We start from the raw sequence: 24,872 nt of genomic DNA, 5'->3' as shown, positions 1-24,872 counted from the left end.
CAAGAAAGGACCAACTAGCACAGCTGCCTCCATCTCTCTCCTAGAACTTCCTGAATTGGTAATTAGACAGGTCAGATGGCCCCTTTTAACAGAACATAGCTCAAGCCATCCTGAGCTTACAGCATGAATTCTCAATAAAAAGCTATATCATACTCATAGGGCCAAAATCAGTTTTTAGAGCAAAAGTCTTAGATATTAACAATGGTCATGGCCCTTAAAAGTTCAATCATACCTGAAAATTTCTTATTCCTTAGTATTTAACTTTTCTTAGAATTAACATTTTTATCCCTAAGGAAGTGATTTTGAAAAAGAAAAAAAGGTTGTGAGACACTGGCTTTGAGACTCTTACATCTTTGCTGATTGACTTATAAGATCCCTACTCTGCCTTGACCACTCAACTTTCTCCCAGTAGCTTTGGGCCAGCTTCATGGAGGGATGTAGTTTTTTTTTTTTTTTTACAGGTTCGAGTCTCACAGCAGTACAAATGTCAATGTTACCTTCTAGAGGAGACCACCTGGAAGATAACAGCAAGGAGCTATAATCCTTATTATACCTCTAGCCGATAAATCGTCAACTTTGTCAATACTCATCTAGAAGGTTCACAGAAGCATAGTAACAAACATCAAGCAGGGGAATGACATTCATTATTTAACTGGTTACTTTTTATTCTGTGAAATCAAATTCCTAAAACTTGCATATAGAAGCTGCTGGCTCTAAGAAAAGTCTTTAATAGCCGTAGATAAGATTCAAAGTACAGCTTCTTAAGGGAGCAATTAGACTAGGTTTATATCAAATGACTAGGCCAGTGTTAAAAAAAAGAAAAACATGGTATAAGAGAAAAGATTTAGTATGAAAAACAGTTTATTCTTTTCCTAAGAGAAAAATGAACATGATATTTGAGTGAATACAGTTATATTTATCCCAAAAGGTAAAGATGGCCAAAGCTAAGCACTCCAAAGTGTTCTATGCGTTCTTTTAGAGCCTAAAGTTTCTCTGATGATCTAAAACTCTAGATGTATTGTCTGCATGGCCAACATAAGACAATCAGTTGATTGTAGGGTTCAGCACCTAATAACAAAGAGGACAGCAAACTAAGTTCAAACTAGAAATGTAGGTTTTTAGTCCTGAATAAGCTATAGTAGAAATAGGATAACTAACCAAGATAAGTTTGAGGAAGTATATCTGAGATTCTACTCCTGTTTATTATTCTGTCCCCATTATAGCTAACTCTAGTCTTTTACTGGAATTGGTAGTCTTTTTTTTTTTTTTTACACAGAAAAGGAAAATTTGGGGGGGATTACTGAAGCCTAACTTTGAGCACTAAAGAAACAAAGCTTCTGATAACTTTTAAGTAGATTGTAATAAAGTTAAACTGGAGCTGTCCAGCTTATCGAAGCCACCTGTGATACAGGCGCCAGGTGTCACCTGCATTATGAAAGATTTATGTATTAAGATATACTAACTTTGATTATTTCAAGGCTTAGTGTTAGTGAATAAGGTATGATTTAGTGGACAAAAGTATGTTATAGGTTTAGTCTTTCCTTAAATGACTGATTAATAGTATTTATTCTAGACCAGAGTTTTTCAACCTTAGATGCACATTGGAATCACCTGGGAAATTTCAGAATTACTATCTGGGTTCTACACCCTAAAGTTTCTGATTTAATTGTTCTGGGTTAGTGACTGCTTATTAGATGAACTGGGAAGCTCTTAAAAATTCTATCATGCAGCCAATATTGAGAACTCTCCTAGATTCTTTAATTAGGAAAGAATATGATTTGAGAAACATGGACATTGATTGAAAACCTTATTTGCCAATTGTCTTAGTCATTATTAATAGGTGCTAACTACTCCCCTTTAATAATAAAAAAGACCTAACTCTCATATTAAAATTGTAAAGTGCTTAGTTCCTTGATACAGATGTTAAACAGTTAACTTACATGTATGGTCACAAGTTATCGCTATTCTTTCCCTGCCTGTCCTAACAGCTGGGAAAAAATATAACTTGTTCTATTCGGCCTTAAAGGGCTACTGATCTCTTCCTAACAACTCTGTATTTTTACTGAATTTGCCTCTACTTGGTCATAGTGGTTTACACCTCAAGTTATCTAGAGCCATTGACATTCACGTCAAAACCTACAGATACTCCAACAGCTATACCCACAATTTTCTTGATCTACTAAAAGAGCAAGCCTTGTTTGAAGAATCTGGGTCAGCCAATGCTTCAGTAGTCTTCAGATGGCATGTAATATAGAGCTAGGGAATAATTTGTAGTTGAAACTTAGGTGGACTTGGACTCATATTTAGAATGTTAATGCTAGATCACCCATAACAGAGCAAGAAATGTAACTCACCAGATTTGGTTTGAGCCTTGGTAGTATGAGGGTAAAAACAACATCTTTTGATTGACCATCCACCAGTCAGCTAGATAATTAAAGAGCACTGGCTACTGAATTACTTCATAGCTGGGAATTGACAAGGGAGCTTCATGTAACTTACCCACTGAAAAATCAATAAGGATATGTCAAGGAGTAGATTCTGTGTTTGGAGTTCGCATGGCTACATATGAATCAATGGAAAGCCTTAGAGCAACATGACTCCCAGTGTGGACATCCGTTTGAATGTGAATAACATCCCTAAGTTGGAAGCTAGTAGAATTCCTCTCAGAACTCCAAGATTCTGTATTGAGATATCACCTGTAGAGCAACTGGAGGTGAGGAGCAGCCTCTAATTTACTCATGCCTCTACCTACCAGTCATCAATCTCGTGGTGCATTTCAGTCTCTGCTGAGAGGACAGAGTAGAACTAAATGGAATCCACGTGGGTTGAATGGCTTTGCTGCTCACACTCCTCCTCCTGAATGAGACATTAATAGTAAACCAGCCGAGGGAGTTGAAGCCGGGAGTCATAATAGGGCAGTAACAACTATGAGACATCTCACCTGGTATAAGAACATTTTATTGGAATGACAGTTGGATTAGTTCTCCAGATACCAGAACTGTTGGCAGGCAATGAATTGTAGTGTAGAATTATGGCATATACCAGTGTGTGAGGAGTCATCTAGATACAACCAGACAAATATCTGTCACCTTAGCAGGATGATTTCTTGGAAGGAGAGCTCACACATTGTAGCAATACTTTTTGTGGCATTTTCCACCATCTCTTGAAGAACCTTTATATATAGCCGGCTGGTATCTATATGTTAACACCACATGAAACTTACATTCCAAACTGGTTTCTCCAGAGATTCATGAAAAATAACTGTGGCATAGATCAAGGTTAATGATATGAATTAAGAAAAATCTAGGTTTTAATCCTAACACTGCTAGTTATCAACTGTATTGCATCAAATTACTCAAACTCTCTAAGCTTCAGTTTCCTCACCTATAACTTGGTGAAAAATAGGATTTACCTCAAAAGGCAGAGAGAAAGTAGTTGTTAGCACATTGCATCTCTCACTCTATTCTATGGGCAATTTATTCTCACAATTAGATTGTTAAGCTTATAGAAACTACTTCCCATAGCTTGATCTATCATAATAATTGACTATTTTTCAAGGGTAGAAAACAAAAATGAAGCAACCTGAATATTATTCACAACATTCTCCACCATTTGGTTAAAGTTATAGGAGCTGGACATTACTCAGACCACCTAAAATGATGCTGACAGCAGCAAGACGAGTTCAACTCACTCATGTACTTTACGTTATTGTGCAAACATAAAGAAGTTGATTTGATAGGTGATAAGGTGAAGGTAGTGAGGTAATTTGACAACCTCTCAAAATGAGTCTTAGAATTAACTAGAAAAAGCTATATCTTTTAAACAAAAGGACTCTATGCTTCTTGCTGTACTGCATTACCCCTCCTATTAGTTTCTTAATCAAACTATGGCATCTTGACAAACTCCCAGTGAGGAGTCTTACCTGTACTGCACTGTGCTATTCATGGAGCCCAACTTCAAAGATGGCTGCATTGTTTACTGAGTCTAAATAGTTGTAACAGCAGCCAACTGGGCTGAGATTCAGATGGGATGGGTTCACCAACTTTCCTTTCCTGAACACTCTCACTCTCTCTGAGCAGTTACCACCATCTTCTCTTCTTGACACTGCATTTTAACAGGCAACCATGAGGAGGAAGACTTAGGAAGAGAAGTCTGTGGAGAAGCCCAAGAAAGAGAAGGGACACGAGAAGACTCCGGAGTGGCCTTCTTATCTCTAATCATGCACTTGGTGGGAACAGAACCTGAAGTAGGAAAACCCCAAAGAGCAACAGACCCTAAAGGATTCACTGCCAACCAGACTAATAGAAGCCCCACCAGGTACCCCTGGCCCATCCCACCTACTCGCTACTATTAGCTTCCTAGCAACCTAGAGGCGGTGGCCTTTATATCCATCCTCAAGTCATTCAGCAGTTATTGCAGGCCCTGAAGTCAGGCTGGAAATAAAGGAGGCAAGAATGATAGTCTACACCTGGAATTCAGCCAGCCCTTTCATCGTTTAAGAAAGAGCCTCAAAGGAGGAAGGAATCAGCTGTTGAAAGACTTTCAGCTCTCCTTAAGAAGGCACATGTTGTACCCCTTTTGAGAAGCTTGATGAGGCCTGGAAGGGAGTTATAACTTACAAAGATTCAAGGTATACTTTCCCTGTAATCAACAACTGCCTTAAGTTGCTGAATAATTTGATTAAATGGAGTTTTAAATCAAAGACATAAGAGTTTAATTAGGAACTATTCTTGTCCTACTGAAGTTAACAGGCAGCTGTGCTGATTTTATTCCCCTGCCAGGATTTTTACCAACTCACAGAAAAGAGGAACTTGGAAACAAGCATAAATGTGTAAAAGGAAATACAGTTACCAATGAAATAGGCCACGAGGTGTTTTCCACACTAGCTACAAGGACTGACTAGATAGAGGAGTCCTGCAGAAAAAAGTACGGGTCCTGGAGGGGGAGGGGGAGGGGGAAGGGTAAGGTGGGAAAAAGTGAGAGAGTGGCATGGACATATATACAATGTAAAATAGATAGCTAGTGGGAAGCAGCCACATAGCACAGGGAGATCAGCTCTCGGTGCTTTGTGACCACCTAGAGGGGTGGGATAGGGAGGGTGGGAGGGAGGGAGATGCAAGAGGGAAGAGATATGGGGATATATGTATATGTATAGCTGATTCACTTTCTTATAAAGCAGAAACTAACAAACCATTGTAAAGCAATTATACTCCAATAAAGATGTTAAAAAAAAATTGCCCCAAACAAGCAGAGCTGGAGGACACCCCTTCCATGTTTTGCTTGCTGTATTTAATACTCCATTTATTTATCCCCTTTGGTACTTTTTCCTGCTTCCCAATATTTTAATTCTCTGGTTCCTGAACTTCTAGGCTGATAATTTTCAAATATCCATGTGCATAAAATACATTTTGCAAAATTTTTTAAAATGCAGATTGCCCCCACTTTACCTCCAACTATGCTCAATAGGTCGGGGTGGGACTCCCTCATCTTTGGTAGATCCCCCAGGTGATGTGATGCAGCTGAAACACTTCCTAGTCCCAGTGGTTGTGTTCTCTCAGTACTTCACCCTCTACCACCACTATTTCCTATGTCCTATACACCTCAATCCAAACCCCCTGCTTCAGGGACCACCTGATCAACTAGGAATCTTTGATAAATAAGAACTCTGGGACATATTAAAATATACAGGAAGGAAGGCAAAACCTGTGTAGCTGTGGCATTCCCCAAAAGGATGTTAGCATTTTTACCAAGAGGGTCAGATCCAAGTCACTCTGGATCCTGGGAAAGTGCCTAATTCAGGAGACTCTTGGAATTCTCTCTAGAAAGTCTCGATGGTCCCAGGAATTTAAAACAGAGGTGGCTGCACCAGAAGAAACCTTTGACCACAAAACTAGAAGGTGCCTTTGAGACAATTTAGAACTTATAGGTCAGAAAAGAAAAACTCAGAGAGATTAAGTAATAGAATCATGGGAAATCTGTTAGTGGTTAGTGACATTTCTGAGGGTACAATCTGGGTGACTGATCTCTTTCCGTGGGTGGTGTGGGTGGTGTGTGTGTGTATCTGTGTGTGTGTGTGGAGTGGGGGACTAAAAACTCTGAATAACATTACTGATACTTGAATGGATCTGGCTGTTCTAGGATTGTAGCCAATTTGCCTTGTTGGGTCCACTCCAATCCAAACCACCATATAGACCTGCAGAGATCCACACTGGCCAGCAAAGACTGGAAAAGGACAAACAAGGGGTCTGGAGATCATTATGTCTATAAAATCAATTTGCTATGATTTTGTCTAAAAGCCATACACCTAAAATGTATTAAGTGTATTCTACCTAATAACATAACATATGAAAAATTGAGGTCCAGAGATGGGATAAGGGTACTTAAAATCACCCATGTGTTCAAGATCAGAATTATACAGAAGCCCACACCTAATTTCAAATGGTTTGTTAACTGAGTGTTGTCACCTCTCCTGTCAAGCACAGTTATGGTCACTCTTGATGAGTGTTCCTGAGAGACATGAGTCTAATATTTTAGATATTTTCAGAAGGCATTTCTGTAATAAAAATCTATGTAAGAATGAAGAATTTAAATAATAATAATAATAATAAAACAAGTACTATTAAAAGCTGTATGCCTTAGCTGTGAAATCACATTTTGACTTTTGCTGTTCTGGCTGTTCAAGTAAGTAGTACTTTTAAATGCAATCCAGCCAGCTCCAAATTCCTTCCCCGAATGACAATCTTCTTGTAAAACGTATGTACACTGCAGTATGCCCCATGCCTAACAGAAGTAGTAAGTCCAACCTGACTTTGTCTTGTATATCTGCACTGTGTGTATATGTCTCTGTGTGTGCCTGTGTGTGTGTGTGTGCATGTGAGAGAGAGAGAAAGACTCAACTTTGATTTGAGTGTCTTTTTAAAGTGAGATCCTTAAGAGGGAAAAACATAACATGTTATTATTAATAACATTATAATTATCAAAATATATGAAAATAATCACAGTGAAAAGCCAAGTCACTGGCAGAACCAAGGATGGAACACTTGGGTGGAACACTTTTCCCCCACCATTCATTCCAAGAGTAGTAATTTTTCCTAGCCCCACTCTTGGCCCCTTTACTCACTCCTGATTATTAAACCTGAGGATGAAACCTAAGCAAGCTTGTGCACCTGACACTTTTACCACCTGGGCAAGTCTGTCCCAAGAGATTTCACTGCTGCTACATGGTGGAAGTCTTCCTGGGTATTGGTAGGTAATTTGTTTTAATTCTAGAGTCTAGTATTAGTAAGCCCTTTAGGTAACAGATCTCTAGGCTTGTTATTTTTTACTTGTTCTCTTTTTTACGTTTCTAATTACACTGGACTTTTCCGAGATATATTTCATATGTAAAATAGAAACCCTCCAGAAAGCCTGTGGCAGAGAAGGGCACAGTGACACACAGCTCCCAGGCTCATCCATCTGGGACAGAGACCCTGATATTTGGTTTAGTGGCAGCTCCTCCAAGGCCTTTCTCCAAGCTTGTTCGAGGACCACCTGGTTAGTAACTCCTGTGCCCTTCTTTTAAGTCAAATTCTTGAGCCTTGCCTAGGATTTACTGAATTAATACTGGTTGTGGGGCCCAGAGATGCACATATTTTAAAAGTTTCTCAGGTTATTTGTTTTTATACAAGAGCTTAAGAACTACTACAACAGAAATACTTTCTTTACTGCACAATACTGTCCTTGCATGAGAGCACTTGAGATCTCTCCGGGAAGTTTCAAAAGCCCTCCTCAAATACACAGCTCTTCCAGCAAACGTGCCCTGATTTTATAAATTTCCACTTTCTATCCCAGCAGTGTTTCTTAGTTGGAAGTCCATGTATAGACTAATAGGGGTCTGTGAAACCTCCAAAATGTATTAAATATTACATACATGTGAATATGTACATTTTTCTAGAAAGAAGGTTTATAGATTTCAAGATTTCTACAACCCAAAGCATTCTTGGAGTTGCAAAATTAGAAGATAATATACACCCAGAAAGACTGATTTGTTCTCAACAGCTCTTTTGGGTCCCTAAACATAACAAAGTACAAGTCTTAGCAGTTAAATTTTTGTTAAATGGCCTTATTTGTCTGCATGTCAGTTCCTTATAATTAAGCATACTTTGACTAATTTGAATTAAGTATGCCTGCATTCTAAACTCCCCATGCTGTTTGCCTTATACAGATAGAGAACACAAGAACAGGAATGTCTGTGCTCCTTTTTCAGTGTTAGTTACCTCTGAGGAGCATAGGTATCTTTGCTTTTCTGTGGAAAAAATTAACATCTTCTCTGATGAGAGTCACAGATTCATCTGATAACAGGTGCAGAAAGAAATCTTTAAACTCTAGACAGATTAAGGATAAAGGAGGACCCTAGGGCACAAAGCAGATGTTGTAAGTAATCACAGAGACAGAAATTTTAATCAGTTCTTCTGTTTTTCAAAGACAATTCTGTTTCCTGGATTAATAGGGAGCTGCTGTGAAGTTGAATTGCCCAGGTGTGGCAAAATACTGTCCTACCCTCCTAACCTGGGGAAGCTTAGAGAACTACATTCTTTCTAAAATTTAAAGTTATCTAGAAAAAAGTTACTTGTTTATTTTTAAAAATAATAATCTCATTGACATACAACCTGTTAAGCTTTGGAGTTAAACAGAGGGTTTTGGGGCTTTTGTGGGGAGGGTACTTGGGGAAGGATACATTTTTTCTTCCATAATCTTCAATATGATAAAAATATTAATACACAAAGTTGATGAGATTACATGAAAATATATGTAAAACAATTTCCATTTGGCGTTACTCGGTGTGACTTTCCTTCCCCTTACCAAGCTGAAATGGAGGATTAAACATTTTGAATGACCTGAATTTCATTCCAATAGTGTAGTAGGCAGCTTCTAAGATATCCCCCAAGGATCCCCGTTTCCTGATATCCATGATCTTGTGTAATACCCACCCTTGAGTGTGGACTGAACCTTGTGACTTCCTTCTAATGAATAGAACATGGTAAAAGTGATGGGATGTCCCTTCTAAGGTTAGGTAACAAAAGACTTTGACTTCCATCTTTCTCGGCCTCTTTCTCTCTGCCCTTGCTCTGGGGGAAGCAAAACGTTGTGAGTACCCTTATGGAGATGCTCACATGTCAAGGAACTGATATCTCCGGCCAACTGTCAGTAATGCTTGAGTCTAGCCAACAGCCTTCTTAGTGAGCTTGGACCGGGGATCCACCCTGAGTGTGGGAATGACAGTAGCCCCAGCTGACACTTTTTTTTTTAATGTTTTGTATATTTTTATTATAGTGTGGAGCACCAATAAAAAGAGGTATAATAACAAAACTAGGCACAAGCCCATAGTTTTCTGAATTTTTTAAACATTGAATACTTTTTGAATATTCACATAGTTCAAAATCAAAATAATACATAAAAGTACATGGTGAAAATTATTGCTTCCTTTCCAGCCCACACTCATGTTCACCCTTCATCTCTCCTCCATCTTACTAGTTTCTTGTGTTATCTTTCTTTCTTTCTTTCTTTCTTTTTTCCCTTTTTTTTAACATCTTTATTGGCATATAATTGCTTTACAATGGTGTGTTAGTTTTTGCTTTATAAGAAAGTGAATCAGCTATACATATACATATATCCCCGTATCTCTTCCCTCTTGCGTTTCCCTCCTTCCCACCCTCCCTATCCCACCCCTCTAGGTGGTCACAAAGCACCGAGAGCTGATCTCCCTGTGCTATGCGGCTGCTTCCCACTAGCTATCGGTTTTACATGACACATTTTGGTTGCAGCCTTATGAGTAACTCAAAGTCATAGGACTCAGCTAACCTGCACCCTGATTCCTGATCAACAGAAGTTTTAAGGTAAAAATTGTTTATTGCTTTAGGTCACTAAGTTTTGGGGTATTTTATTACACAGCAGTAGATAACTAAAATAAATGCAAAGAAAGCATAATTCACTCTCATGAGGAAGAAACACTTCTTTCTCTGGACAGTGGTAACCCATTCAATCTCATTCTATAAGCCTATGGTTTTTATAATGAAAACCATTTGAAAGGAAATGAAGTTGAAAGGATGAGATGGGCATACAAAATCAGCTAAGGTAGCTTTTTCAAACATCACTTGCATTACTACCCTAGCTTCTAGGAAGTAAAATGATGATAATATATATTAACTGTTAATATGTACCTGACTCTATGTAAAGTGCTGTATCTGAATCATTCCACTGAATCCTCACACATACCCCAAGTGTTACTATTATGGACACTTTACAACTGAGAAAATAGACGTAAGAGAGGTTGAATATCTTTCTCAGTCTACATAGCTAGAATTTGAACCCAGAGCATCTTGAAACTAAAACTCATATTTCAAAGCATAGCAGTCTAAGGAGACCTAACAAGGACTGGCATTAGTGAAGAGTGAATTTATGGCTTTCTTTGCCAAGTCCATTCAATAATAATAGGGAAAATAATTTTCCAAAATGCATAAAATCCTAATTAACTCTATTAAACTAACCTATAATTGTTTCAATGCACTCATAAAAATACATAGAAATATCAAACATGTTCTATTCATGTATAACATTTTTGTGTACTCTAATGACAGTTACACACAACCAAGAGATGTTAGAATTACATAGACCTATATATAAGACATATAAAATAATGACATTTAAATTTTTTCTTTGCATTTTTCCTTCTCTTGCTTGGAAAAGCAATTTTGACCAGAATCATAAAAAGCTGACAGAGAAAGAGGTCTTTTCATACAGTCCAACAATTTCATTTTACAAATGGGAAAACCGAGGACATTATTTGCTTAGAGCCACATAACTACTTAATGGTAGCAAAAATTAGAACCAGATCTACTGATTTGTGGTTCAATGTATAGTCCAGTGCTGTGCATGGTCCAGTAAATTTGACGTAGTATTGAAAAAGCACTAGTTTAATTTTTTCCAATAAAAAAGTGGAATCAAATTAACCAACAATGAATTATTCAGCTCTCTTTGGAGGCCAAAGTAAAATATAAAATTCGTATTAAAAGAGCAACAATAAGACTGACAGCTAATTCTTCCTTAGAAATAATAGAATTCCAGCTATAATGGAAAGATCTCTTTCAAGTGCTTAAAGAAAAGCACTTAACTTCTCAACCTAGAATTTTACATTTATAAAAATATCCCTCAAAAATGAAAGTTAAGATTAAGATGTTTTCAGGAAGTTAACCATTTATCACTAGCAAGAACACTGAAGGGAGTTTTTCAGGCAGGAAAAAAATGGTTCCAAACAAAAGCACAATAACGTAAAAAGGAATAAAGAGAGAAAAGGCTAAACACACTGGCAGAAAATGAGTACTGACTGCATAAACAATTGTAATAATGATTTACAGGGTCTAAAATATATTTTGTATGAAAATGCATGACAGCAACAGTACAAAGAGAATAAAGAATAATTAGAGTTTAAGTGTTCTAGCCTTTGCATTTTTCTGGCAGTTGGTAATAGGACATATTTAAGGTGGATCTAATAGGTCAAAAATATATGTGCAATCTCTAGGCTAACCACTAAAACAGTAATAACACTATGTATAAGTGCACACTGATAGAGAAGGGAAATTTGAAATTTTTCAAATATTTGAAAAATACAAAAATCAAGAAAAAAGAAAGGAACAAAGAACTGGTGAGTAAAAAACAAACAAAAACAATAGAAATGTTATAGATTTTAACCCAATTATATTAGTAATTTTATTAACATAATAGAATAAATATTCCACTTAAAGGACTACAATATTCAAGGTAAAAAATAAAACTGAACTATGTGCTCTTTACAGGAAACACACCTTAAACATAAGGACACAGAAAGTTTGAAAGTAAATAGAATGGAAAAATGTTTAGCCAATGTAAATAGTATATCAATAACAAAAATGTAGACTTTTAGGGAAGAAATTTTAATTAAAAAAATGAAAGAACTAGAAGAAACTATAGGCCAATCTACAATTATTTTTGGAGATATTAGCATACCATTCTCAGCAATGAAGAGAAAAACTGATAAAAAATAAATCGGTAAGGATATAGACTATTTGAACAACTTGACTGATAAATATAAACTAATTAGCCATAACACTACAGTTAAGAGCTGCAGAGACAAAGTCTTTTCCAAAAGCTCATGGAATGTATATGAAAATAGACCATATGCTGTGTCATTAAATAAATCTCAACAAATTTTGAAAAACTGAAATCATAACGAATACATCACAGAGCACAGTAATCTTAAGCCAAAAATGGTAACAAATTTTAATTTAAAAATCCCAAATATTTAGAAATTATGCAATATACATCTAAAGTGCACTTTAGTCAATGAACAATACAGTGGAAAGTAAAATGTTTGTGAAATAATAATATACTAAAATTTGTAGAATGCAGGTAAAGCAGTGCTTAGCAGAAAATTTATAGCATTATGTACATGTATTAGACAAGAATAATTTGAGCTTTTATCTGAAGAAGCTATGAAAAAAATAGCAAATTGACTCTAACAGACAAGAAAGGAAATAAAAATAAGAACAGAAACCAATAATAGAAAGCAGACATAAAATTGAGAAAATCAACAAAGCCTTTAAGGATTAACTGAAATTTAAACGTCTAACAATACTGTGTCAGGGTGGGGAGGTGGGTGGAAGAGTGGGGGAGAGAATACAATTTATTAAGATCAGGGATAAAAAAGCCACCATTACTTCAGGTGCTACAGATGTCAAAAAGACAAGAGGATATTGTAAGCAAGTTTATACCAATAATTGTGATAATTTGGGTGAAATGTATAGGTTATCCCAAAAGTTGCATTATCACAGCTGACAAAAGAACAAAAAGAAAGTATGAACCCACAGTTCCTTGCCAGGGGGCTTTCTCAACAAGGTTACTCAGCTCATCAAGCCACCAAGTGGTACCTCTTGCTCCAGTCTATGAAGACAGAGTCTTATATAGTGTGACATAACCACAGGAGTTATATCTCATCATCTTTGCCTCATAATGTAGCCTAATCAAAGGAGTGGCATCCATAACTTAGCCATATTATATTGGTTAAAGTAAGTTACAAGTCTTATCCTTATGGGAGATTGAGGGGTGGGGGAAGGGATATATTACACAAAGGCATGGATACCATGAGGCAGAGATCATTAGGGTTATCTTAGGGTCTTTCTATCACCCTGTGCCCAATCACTTTGACTACTGGGCTTGTTATAAGAACATTCACAGCAGCATTATTTGTAAATGTCAAAAACTAGAAATGACTCAAACATACCTCACAGTAGAATGGATAAGTAAATTATGGTATATTCTAATAATAGAAAATATACAACAATGAAAAAAATGAACTGTTGCTTCACTCAAAAATATGGCTAGATCTCTTAGACAAAATGATAAGCTAAAGACACCAAACACAAAAGTACCTGTGGTATAATTTCATTTACGTATGATTCAAAAAGAGACAAAACTGGTTGTGGAAATAACATCAGTGGATACCTTTTGGTTAGAATAACTGGTAAGGGCCATAAGGAAGGCTTCTGAGGTGAGGGAAATGTTTATGTCTTATTCTGAGTGTTGGCTGAAAATTTATCAAGATGAACACTTAGATTTTGCACATTACTGTGTATATTCTATGCTTCAAAACAAAAATTACCTAAATATCTTTAAATTATTTTAATTTCCTAAACAGAAACATCAACTACTCCTGATTCTTCAACTCTTTATTAAGACTTTTCCTTCTTATTGCAAACGGCCAATATGTGCTTTGAAAGAAACAAAGAAAAGAGGGCAACTGTCTACCAGCTTCTCTTCCATGTGGCATTGGTGACCTTGTTTCAGGCATCATGCTTTCTCTGGTTTCACAACCATCATTCTCATGTTCTACAGATCCCATGGCCCATTGGTTAGGGTCAGCAGTTTGTTGTTCAACAAAGTGACGATTCAACCAACATTCTTAAGCACTGTAGCTAGTAGCCTACAGTGTAGCTTTCTTGAAGAGCAAAATCATCAAAAAATAACAACAAAATCCACTCGGTACAGGTCATAGATGGATGGAAAGGAGAACCACAGTATGTAAAAATGGAAACATGAATTAAATACTATAAATGATCAAGGAAAGAAACACTTTATGTAGAGAATACAGGACTGTCTACTCAAAGGAAGTGTCATGCAAACTGGTATGCAAGGATGAGCGGGCAATGACCTGAACGAAATGGTGCCACAGCAGCTAATGTTTAACTAACTAACATCTACTTGCTGGGCACTGTTCCAAATGTTATATATATATATATTAACTTACTTAATTTTCATATCATCCTAAGAGGTAGGAACTCTACTTTACAGATGGGAATAAACAGAGGTGAAAAAATAACTTGTCCAAGGTCACAAGCTGGAAGGTAAAAGTTTAGAAGTTTGAATAGGAACTCTGGAAACCTGTGCTTCTAACTGCTTTGCAGCAGCAGTAAAGAAAACACCACCACCTGAAAGAATGTGGTCTCCTCTGGAGAAGACAAGCATCAGAGCACGGCTGAAGAGTGAGAGGTGAGGTTGGGATGGTAGTAGAGACCAGAGTGTCATTCCATAAATGATGTTTGGATTGATTAAGTGGGGAGCCATTGGAACACTTTAAGGTATTGAGTCACCATAAGATTTTTATTTAGAAAAACCACATTGGCAGCAGTTGGGGTAGGAGGTAATGACACAAGAGGGGAACCTAAAATAATAGACAAGGTAAGAAATGATTAGGCCTTCCTGCACTAAAGCAGTTGAGGATAGGGGTGAAGAGAAATAGAGGCTAGAGAAGGAGTTCACAAAATCCAGGCAGGAGAGTGGCATCAGCATCACTTAGAACCTGATAGAAATGAATACCTTCAAGCTCTGCCCTAGACATTTGCATCCAAAGTTCTGAGAGTAGGGCCCAAAAATCTGAGTTTTACTGATCCTTTTGAGTCATCCTGGTTCACACAAAAGTTTAAGAACCACAGGCTTAGGGGATTCAGTTTTAACCCAGGGTCCATGTTAGACTTACCAGGAAGGTGCTCAAGGTTCACTGCCCCACCACCCACCCATTTTAATTTAGTAAGTCTGGTGCAGTGCTCCAGCATGTGAATTTTTGAAAAGCTCCCTGAGTAATGCTGATACATCCCCTGATTAAGAACAACTGAAACAGAAAATGGAATCTGATCTGGTTCTTTACTCCTCCATAAGTAGATACATGCGCACCTTGCAAACAGGGTATTCTCTGCTTCAGAAAATTCTAAAAGAGTAACTTGCTGATGTCTGCCTGTGAGACTATCTCTAAGTCTAAATCTTTACCTGGGGATGCCCTTTCGTGTCTGCCTATGTGCATAGGGATGATCCTGCCCTCTATTTCACATGCAATAGGACCTTTTGAAGTTTGAAATTCATCCAGCAAATAAAAACAGGAAAAGTGGCACATCTACTAAATGTTTATTTCTGAAATGCATCAGATAATGGTTTCAGAGTGAATGATTCAGTCCCTAATAATAACACTGTATTAGCTAGTGAATCCAATTTAATCTGAATTCTTGGGAATATTCAAACAGTTTTATACTTGTCAGTACTGAAATTTAAAAAGCAAACAAATCAGCAACAGAAGAGAGGCAGGCAGCTGTACAAAGCTCAGCTCCATGGTGGCCTCATTTCATACCTGTCTCCCTTCATCACCAGACTCATCTTTCAGCGCTTCCTTAGACCATTTGTGTCTCTTTCTTCTAGGTTTGTACCACTGTTTACTCTTGAAACAGGCACACGTAACTACATATGCAGACATTCCCTGTGGTCGGTGAAAATTTCAGAAGCCGTACTACCCCGGGGCACACTCTTCACCCTCAGTATCATCCTACCAGTTTTGGCACAAAGTCCAAAGTCCTTAGCATGACTTATAATAGGCCATCATGTAATTTATCATCCAACTCAAAGGATTTGAGAATGATAAGCGGTGCTAATAGTAATTACCATGGGATAATTGGGCGAACTGTGATAGCCCCAGTCAAATAGGAATCTCCATTAGCCTCCATACCTGGCAGTTCATGATCTAGTTACGTAACCGGCACTTCATCAATGTCTACCTTCTAACACATATTATTTCTAATCAGTACAAAAGTTCTGCAATTCTTTATTATTACCCTTATTTTACATATGAGGAAATGCAAAGAAATTCAATAGCTTGCAGGACATTTTACAAACAGGAAAAGGCAGAATCAGAAGTCAAATCCTGATCTGTTTGGTTTCTATATCCAAACTTTTCCTCAGGTGGGTGTTTTTTTTAACAAGTAGTAACTTTCTAAAATAGAATAAACAAGGAGTTATTCAAATCCCCACATATACCAGAACCTGTTTTTTTTAAGCTATATATTAATAGCTCTCTTCCTGAAGAACAAATCATTCATAACAAAACTCAAAAAAAACTGAGACAGAGGTATATAAAGTCAAAAATATAAGTTCCCCTCTGTCCCTACTCTCAGTCAACCCAATCCCCATCCCAAAGGTAAACTCTCTTGGCAAAATTCTGTTTATATTTCCAAAAGTTTTTAAGATGAAAACATAAATGTGGGTTTCTCTTTTTTCCCATTTAACTTGGAATATACTGTATGAAGAACTCTCTTAACACTCCATTAAGAAATATGGATAATTTTTAAATCAAAGATATAAAGTACTTTCCCATATAAATCTGCTGACAAACAACAAAAAACATTCACTTTAATTCCTTAATTAAAGACTAAGAGACACTTAGCAATAAACTTATGAGAGTGGAAGGAACAAAATATATTTCATGCTTAATAAATTCTGTTACTGTGGTTGGCACCCTCAAAGAGTTCAAACTATAATCACTGAAGGCTGAGCCTGTTAAGTGGAGGTTGAAGTACACATCTTTGACTCCTGGGAGTGGGTTACCATGAAGCCCCAACTCTGCCACAGATAACCTGGGTCACCACACTATGATTCACCTGAGTCCCAGCTTTCCAAGTACAAAACCAAAGAGTTTGACTTCATAAGGCTAAAAACCCATGTATCTAGATGATGCTAATGCACCAGCAACACCAAACAGCGCCCTCCTTCAATCTCCCTCCTTCTCTGCAGGAGTACATTAGACAAACATCACCATCCTCTCTTGCCTACCAGCTGGGCCATTTTCCCCAAGACAGAGAGAAAACAGACATCCAAAAGAAAAACCTGCTGAACTACTGAACTGTGGACGGGAGATCATTGCTCCCCTCACCTACTAACTACTGTGCCTGCTCTCACAAAGATTCACATCTAGAGGGAGAAGAGAAATACAGTTTTCATGATGGATGGATCTTTTCCACTCCTAAAGTTTCCTTCTTGTGAAGGGAGGTCAAAATAATATAACCTGTGGGCATTCTCCACCTGTTTACTCATTAGGGAGGTCCTTACATGTTTGGTAAGTCTGGGAAGAATAACTGAGTATGTTTATTATTGTGCTTAGGCTGCTGTAACAAAATACCATAAACTGGGTAGCTTAAACAGCAGACATTTCCCACAGTTCTGGAGGCTGGGAAGTCCAAGGTCAAGGTGCCGGCCTATTCTATTCAGTTCTTGGAGAGAGCTCTTCTCTTGACTTGCAAATGGCTGCCTTCTCACTATGTCCTTACCGTCCTTACATGGCAGAGAGAGAGAAAAGAGAATACAGATTCGCTTATGTCTCTTCTCATCAGAGTATCTCCCCTCCCCATGGCCTTATCTGAACTTAATTATTTCCCAAAGACCGCATCTCCAAATGCCATTACACTCAGGGTTAGGGGATCAACATGTGAATTCTGAGCAGGGGTACAGCTCAGTCCATAGCAGTATGCTCAGCTCCGTCCTTTTTCTTATCTTGGGAGTAAACATGCCCACCAGAAATCATGAGGCATCTTGTGTCCATCTACACTGTAAGCCTCGCCAGGCCAAGGGGGATAAGTTACCTGATTCTTGAGTTTGGTATGGACAGTTTCATTTTTTTCATAGAAAAGCGAAGTATTTTATGCTGATCTTTATCTACACTAAAAGTGATATCCGGGACATACTGTGCTTTCTGTTGTCCTATTAACCAGTACCAACAATTCTCCCTCCCTCCAACACATATAGGATTGCTAATGTCTTTAGCCATATGCTCCAACTGAGGAACAGTTGGTTCTTTGAGAGTATTTTTCCCTCCCTATGAGTACACACTTTGTGTGTGTGTGTGTGTGTGTGTGTGTGTGTGTGTGTGTGTTTACTGGAGGGAGAACTGGTGGTAGTGGTTCGTCCATAAGTTCATCCATAACTATACTTGGCTAGTATTCTGCACACACGCCACAGGCACTCATGGGCAGCAATCCAACTGCGCAGCACGCGCTTGCCTTTCATGTAACACGTCCTCCTCAACACATGCTTCTTTAGAAATGAGAGACTCTGTGCATGACTCACCAACATTCAAGAGTAAGGTCACTGGTAGAAAAACCAAGTAAGCAAGGCACACCTCCTTCAAAGAAAGGACACAGCCACCAAGAGGAATTCAAAGGGTCAATCCTATCAGTAAGAACACGTTCAGGCAAAAGTCACAGAAAAAAAATCTTGACATAATAGGTTAAGAAATTAGGAAATATTTTAATCTCAAATAATGAGATAGCAGGGACAGCTCCAGGATTGATTTGTTCAAGTGGTTCCCTTATATATCAAGAACTCAAGATGTTTTTTTTTTTTACTCTGTCATCAAGAATGTGTCAGTCACTCAAGGTAGCTTCCCTCATGGTCACTAAGTGATTACCACTGCTCCAGGCATCTCAACCATGGAAACATGACAAGATTTAGTGGGAAAGAGGGGCACATCTCTTCTTATGTGTCCTTTTTTAAGAATAATAAATCCTTCACCCAAAGTCCCCCAGCCAATTCCTTACATTTCAGGAGCCAGGACTTGTTCATATTCCCCTCCCTAAACCTATCAGTGAAAAAAAGGTAATGATATTAGTATGACCCACTTCGGAAAATCAGGTGTTATACCTGAGTTACAGTGGAAAATCAGGACTAAACCGGCAAGGAAGGAGGAAAGCCTATCAGGCTGGTAACAAGTAGTGTCTGTTACACTTACCAGTCAGGACTGATGGATAATGCAAGAATATGCTCTTCTTGGTAGAATGTAGGATCACTTCTCATATCCAACTAAAGTCACCCATCCCCTGATGTGCACTTGGGGACTTCAAGGAAGATAGGAGAGAGGGACTAAAACATTTGGGATGTTATCAGCTGCATCAGCGTATTGAGATAGGAAGGCAGTGATCACATTTAATTAAATTATGTAAGTCCTTTCCCAAATGGCTGGTGCTCTTGTTTCCTTTCATAAATGCATGAAATGAACAAATAAATTATAGGACTACTCAAATTCCATTCCTTGGGAACTGTCACATAGTCCTTGCCAATGAACGCAGAGGGGCAGATATAGACCACTGACCTTAAAAGAATTTCAGAAAGACAGTAGCCCGGCCTGCTTATCCTAAGGTTTAAATTAGATGTGCTCTGCCAACACGAGAGAATCAGTTTGCTGTTCTGACAGCCCCTTTGCTGCAGCCATTTATGTAGAATATACACAATTATTCAAGAAGTGTTGGCGGTGATGTTATTCATATTAATTAGATAAGAACCATCTGAGAATGCTAAAATTTATCCTATTTTCAGCTAACAATTAAGGACTGTTGCATAATAATCAGACTCTTTAAACATTTCAATTTCCATTGACCATTTTAATTAAATTTAAGTTGTAATAAAAATATAGGATGTTGCTGCCCTTTTTAAGCTATTAAGAGCCAACTTGTGGATTGCTTAAACAGATAAAAAAGAGACTGAGTTTCCAGGTAGTGTTCATGATGTATGGAAGGCAGAGTGATATGGTGTAAAAATGTGATATTCCATGAGAGAAGACACGAGTTTAAGTTTCATTTCTGCTACTAACTCTGTTTCTTATAGATGTCAATCAATTACTTTCAAACTGCTCATCTCTGAAATGGGGACAATATTATCTGTTGCATAGGTTTGTTGTATAAAACACTCAGTGCAGTACCTAGCACATAGTAAGCACTTGAGGATGACAGATATTAGTATTTAATGGATATGAAATAACTTGCATATATGTGCCGCTATTAGGCTAATTAATCTGAACCTAGAAACACAGGTGGCATTAACATTATTTTTATGGTCATGTAAATTAATTTTTAAATGTATAAGAATTCAGACCACAACATCCAAAAGATCAAACTTAGAATCTCCTGTGATGGCTAGTTTTATATGTTACCCTGGCTAGGATACTGTGCCTAGATATGTGGTCAAACATTATTCTGGGTGATTCTGTGAGGATGTTTTCGGATGAGATTAATATTTAAATCAGTGGACTCTGAGCAAAGCAGATGGCTCTACGTAATGTAGGTGGGCCTCATCCAATCAGCTGAAGGCCCGGATAGAACAAAAGACTGAGCTCCCCTGAGCAGGAGGGGATGCTGCCAACAGACAGCCTTCATACAAAACTGCAGCATCAGCTCTTCCTGGTTCCACCAGCCCACCCTGAAGATTTTGGACTTGTCTCAATGATCACCTAAGCCAATTCCTTAAAATAAATCTCTACATATATGCACATACTATTGGTTTGGTTTCTCTAGAACCCTGACTAATATGCCTCCTCAGACAAAAAAAATAGCATGTCATGTGTTAGACCATGACAGCAGTTGGCAGTTATGTTAGTATTATGACCCTTCATGCTAGATAGGTTCTCCTCCCACCAGGTATGTCCCCTGCCAGTGGAGAAAGGGCAAAGTAAACTCCGTTCACCTTCCTTGAAAACCAGAGCCATAACCTACTACTCTCATTAATTCCTTTAAGAAGGACAATTTAGTCTTGGCAATACCAGAGGTTTAAAACCCTATTTACTAATTTCCCCAAAATATATATCTACCTTCATAATATCCACTTATCTTACGTCTATTTCAGAATTTATTCAGGCTTCCTGTCAAAATGTATTCTCCAGCCTCTTAGCTTATCTATTACCTCCTGCCCCTTTTCTATCTATCTATCTATCTACCTATTTATCTACCTATCTATCTATCTATCATCTTCTTGTTTATTACCAGGTGTTGCCTCTCTATTTTATTATTTTTCCTAAGGAACAGACCAACTTGTTAGAGGAATGTAGATATAATTTCTAATGGCAAAACTGGGGACACTTTTTAGCTAATTTGTGGGAATATATCTATCCTTAAAGAAAGCAATACTTTTTTGAAAGTGGTCTATGTCAGGTCAGGATAAAGATTATGAAGTCAAATTAAATTACTTCATCAAAAAGAAGAACAAGAAAAATATGGAAATTTTTTTCTTCATACTCCCAGGAAGAGGGCTAGAGAACTTAATGTTTATCGAGTCTTAGGAGTTTATCTCTTTGAACCTAATTTACGTCTATTAAAACCAAATGCATAGTAAAACTGTACATCCTAGCCAGAGTAGAGGTGATGAACATAGTTTAAGACAAATGCATAGGACTGAGACGTAATAGATAACAGTTCAGCGGTACTTGGAACTGGGAGCTAGATTATGGGAATATAAGGCTGTGTAATAACTAGGTCACTTGTGTATTAACAAGGTCCTATGACTTTGGAGTTTATCCCTGAGTCCTCTACAAGCTACACTCTCAGTGAAATAGTGTATTATTTGGGAATAGCGTATTTGTGTTCCATTTTCCCAGCCAGGATGAATATAGACACACCTGTGAGGCTTAAAAAAATCCATTTTGAAATATCTATAGACAAAAGTATTCAAGGAGCGGATTTGGGGGAACTATCTCTCTGAATATCTGAAACATGCCAAATATTCAGGCATAAGCATTGAAGGTTATCATGACTATATTAACCTTTTAAAAAGAGTGTGAATACTTTTATCCCCAAATTTTGAGGAAAAAAAATACAGTGGAAAGAATTCTAAAGCTGTTCCCCCAAGATTCTGTCTCCTGGTTATTCAATCAAACACTATCTAGGTAGGCCTGTGAAGGGACTTTGTAGGTGTAACTGAGGTTATGGACCCTAAATTAGGGAAAGTAGCCTGTATGATCCAGATGGGCCCATTCTAATTACTTGACCCCTTAAAAGCAGAGAAATTTCTCCAGCTTGAGTCAGAGGAGAGACGAGACAGAAGAGGTGAGTCAGAGACTCAAAGGGAGGTGCAGTCATCCTCTAAAAGCTGAGGATGACCCCCAACCGACAGCCAGCAAGGCAACGGAGACCTCTGTCCTACAACCACGTAGAAGCAAATTCTGCCAACAATCTGAATGAGTCTGGAAACAGATTTTCTCTCAAAGCCTCCTGATGAAAAACTCGGGTGCCCCTTAGCCCTGAGGGATCCAGAGCAGAGCTCCTGGATCCTCTGGATTCCTGACCTACAGAACAGTGAGATAATAAATCTGTGTGGTTTTAAGCTGCTAAATTTGTGAGACTTTATTATGGCAGCAACACAACACTAATCTAGCACTTTAAAATAATTCCTTATCTTCATCTATTTCCTCTATTCCTTCCCCCTCTACAGGAGCAAAAGCAGTTTTCAAAAAATCTGCAGGAGGAAATATCTATGCTTTGCAGATGTCTCCTACAAATTTAAATTAGCCAAGAACAAATTATTTAAATTATTATTTTCCCCTAAAATCAGATTGGTAAAAGAAACAAGCACACATTTTCACTGAGAAGAAATGACTCCAAATTCTCACTCTGCCATTTACTAGTTTATATGACTTTGGACACATTTTTAATCCCTTATAACATTGTGAGGATTAAAAATGATTTTTTAAGTGAATCTCTCAATTATAAGAGATTTTAAAATAATTTTTAAAGTTACAGAAGGATAAGACTCTATTACCTAAATTCATCATTTTGTTATTGCAGAAGCAATCTACATTTATTGTAAAACAAATATGAGAAAAACCAGATGAGACTAATTTTTTATAAAAGAAATAAAAAAGATAAAAGCATAATTTGACATTTTAGAATAATTCCTGTTAATATTCTGGTGTAAATATCTTTCCAGATATTCAATTTTTGCAGCATATAATGCACATATAATAAACAATGTGCATATATAGTATGGCAGGGAAATGTATTGATGATTTTTCTCTTTTTTATTGCTATTAAGACATCAGAAAGAATGAGAACTTTTTTCTCCCCAGGGAAACTAGAAATTGAGTTTCACAGACTGAATTTGCCACATACCAGGGCTTCTCTTCCCCCTGCCTAAAGAGAGAAGAGGAGGTTCACTTAGGTCCTTGTGACAGGGACTAGCCCAGGCAGCAGGGGATGAGGCAGGGCATCCAAAGGGAATGGCTGTAATGACCTCTCAGAAGGTCTAAATCAGACTCAGCAAAGATCCTATGCCAAAACAAACCCCTAGGTGATAAGATCAGAACACCTGCTACCTAAATATATATCATAGTGAAATTTTAAAATGTGGCATTTCTTACATCCAAAATGTGGTGGAAAAAAATCTTACTCATATAAAGTTTCACAAAAATTCTAGAACCTGCTTTTTTCACTTCACGTCTTAACCTTTTTTCACATCAATAAATGTAGAGCTACAAAATCATTTTAATAGCTACATTATATTCTTTTGGATAGATGTCCCATAATTTTTTATTAATAACATATTTTTTGGCATCAGTTAAATCCAAATTTTCATTATTACAAACAATCGTGCTGTCAAGCTCCATTATCTTTAACATAAAAGGGTAAGTCAAGGTGACCTGTGCTTTACCAAGACCAAAGTCAAGAAGCTGAGAGGCACAGTTGATTGTGGTCGTAACTAGGATGCTTATTTGCTTCCCCATGAAGGATGGAAGGTTTCTAGACAAGGTCTGCCACAGCATATGGGCTCTATACAGCTTTGTGATGGCTCGCTCTGTGATACTTATTTTTCAGTGCTTTTTACTTTGTTTGGTTTCCTCAAAGACAGGTAGTATCTTGAGAGCAAGGCAACAAATATATTGCTTTTCATAGTCTCAGATTTTCTCCCATATTCTGCAAAGAGTAAGTGCACTAAAAAATTACATAATGATTACAATTATACTTATTTTCTTGACCAAACACTTACTAAGGTAAACCATGGACTAAACTTATCTTTAAAATTATATTATGTCCTGGCTTCTCTAAAGACCATAAACCTGTGATGGTTGAGTACTGTTTCTAATATCTAAAATTTGATTTCGTGATACGTGTTTAGCTGATTGCTGTTTATTACGTCAGCTGGACTATGAATACACCTTCTAACACCAACAAAGACAGACAATTTTTGCTAGGGAGGCTGTGTGCCCAGGTTTTTTCAATTCTTCCCCTTCATGATTCAATAAATACATGTGATATAACTTGATAGGCTCATGTTTTACTATATATTATTGCTCAATTTTAAAATTTATTATCAGTTTCAAGGGGTTGAATTTGCTTAAATATATTTAATTATATCCCCAAGCAGAAACTTCAAATACATTTAAATAAGTCTAAATGTTGAGCAAAAATTACTTAGAGAAGGGAAATCCCATGTATTGAATCCGGGCAGTGGAGTCTTGATATAATGCCAGACCAAATCAATGAAATATTTCATCAAATTTTTCCTTAGTCCCATTCTCTCCTAGCTAGTGTGCTTTTCAGTCCAAATGGCTTGTTAGCTAGAAAAATTCAGACAGACAGCTGGTGTGTCCTATTGCCTGGCTTCTGGATGCCTTTGCCCTGAACTCCATACGCAAGCAATGAGTTCCCAATATTGAAGAGTTGTTATCTCTGAGTAACCAGGAATAAGCTCTTAGTGTAGAATCTAAATTTATCATCATGTAAAAACAT

At 37.5% G+C, this 24,872-nt stretch overlaps 1 pseudogene across 1 annotated transcript; it reads right to left on the bottom strand.

Annotated features, from left to right (window-relative positions):
- Nucleotides 1–1,235: 1,235 nt before the first annotated feature.
- Nucleotides 1,236–24,872, bottom strand: LOC309665824 (zona pellucida sperm-binding protein 3 pseudogene; annotated as a pseudogene). The gene is made up of 3 exons: nucleotides 2,753–24,872; nucleotides 2,531–2,679; nucleotides 1,236–2,256 (listed from the first exon to the last, which is right to left on the bottom strand). The product of its transcript is annotated as a zona pellucida sperm-binding protein 3 pseudogene (transcript).

This window comes from Balaenoptera physalus, assembly GCF_965194825.1.
Source record: "Balaenoptera physalus genome assembly, chromosome: 8".
Classification (NCBI taxonomy): domain Eukaryota; kingdom Metazoa; phylum Chordata; class Mammalia; order Artiodactyla; family Balaenopteridae; genus Balaenoptera; species Balaenoptera physalus.
The sequence above is the reverse complement of the archived record's forward strand: the minus strand, read 5'-3'. Positions and strand labels throughout refer to the sequence as shown.